This window comes from Silene latifolia, chromosome X (genome assembly GCF_048544455.1).
Source record: "Silene latifolia isolate original U9 population chromosome X, ASM4854445v1, whole genome shotgun sequence".
In the NCBI taxonomy this organism is placed as follows: domain Eukaryota; kingdom Viridiplantae; phylum Streptophyta; class Magnoliopsida; order Caryophyllales; family Caryophyllaceae; genus Silene; species Silene latifolia.
Window position 1 is genome coordinate 242,931,021 of NC_133537.1, and position 1,567 is coordinate 242,932,587.

Here is a 1,567-nt window from a genome sequence, read left to right on the forward strand (position 1 = left end):
ATGATTCCATGAAGGTAAGATCAAGCTCTTTGACTATGGTCGGGTCACGTGGAGCTAGTAGGGTGCTCGTGATAAAACGATAAGTGAATCTTATAATGGAGTTTTGGATGTAGGAAGTATAATACCTCGTAATTTAATAATAAATTATGAGAATGATTTATGTAATTTAAATAATTAGTTAATGGGATTTCTAATAATAGTTGCAAGAAAGACGTTAATTAAATAATAAAATAAGTATGCAAGTCGGGAATTGGGCTTAGCAAGTAATTGAGCTTTGGGCAGTGTGCCATAGTTATATGGACCGAAATTTATTAATCTAGTATGATTATGGTCGGGAATAATTTCGGGATTTAATAAGGAATTAATAATAAGAAAAGGTAATAATAATTATATCAATAATTATCCTATTAATAATTAGAAAAGACAATAGTTTCCTAATTGGCCTCATATACTCCCTAAACCTAGACTATATATACATAATAAATCTGAAAAATAATTCAAAAAGTAGAGCAAGGAGATTTAGAAGACGGAAGAGCAATTAACGATAAAAAGGTAAGATCGTCTTAAATAATTCAACTTGTATTTTATCTACATTGAACCATATAACATGTTCATAGTATAACACCTTATAGACCACCATAGGACTCGTAAACTTGACCTAGGACGACCTTGGACCACCGTGATTCTGACATGACCCTTCATTGACCGTTTTTGGCTGTTATGGGTGGTTTATTGTGTGATTATGGTGGCAGGTCTATGTTATGCGGGTTTTAGGCAAAGGGGACTTAAATCCTAAATTGACCCACCAACTGGCCGAGTCTTGACCTGGGCTTGGTGGGGTTATGACGGGGTGGGGTAGTCGACAAAATTGGAGGTATTGGGGTGGTGGCAGCCGGTGGTTGGTGTCGGTGGTGGCGGTAAAACAGGGGAAAATAGGGGTAGTGGCGTGACCGTCTTAAGACAAGAACCGTGACTGCGTTTGTGACTGTACCCGGGAAGGGGGACCACTCCTGGAGTCACCGTGGGACAAAGGTGTCAACGGTGGTGGCCAAAGGTGGTAGTGGTGGCTGTGGTGGTGTTTGCGAGGTGTTTTACACGCGGTGTATATTGATGTCGGGTTTTCGGTAATTAGTAATGTTCATGAGTGAGGTTGCTAGGGCGTGGGGTTGTGAGTTATAGGGGATGGTTGGGCTAGTGGTTGGAGGTCGTCGGGGGGCATGAGGGTGCATGCTAGTGGTGGTTGATGGGGTGGTGCCTCTAGGTGGCAGGTAGGACGTGTATGGTGGATGCAAAAGGGGGTGCGTGTGCACTGTTCACGGGTTACATACGGAAGTGTTTGAATGATGGGTATGTTTGTGTTGTGGCGTGGGTTGTTGTAACGGGTTGATACGAATTCATTGGATGGACGGGTTTGTTATTAAAACGGAATTTATAATTATACGATATTATAATTAACGTAATTAATTAATTGATAATTAATGTTTTTATTTGAATAAAGTAAATAATTAAGTAATTATATTATTTATCTATAGGCGACGGACTTGTGGAACGGGTTTGTTGAAGAATA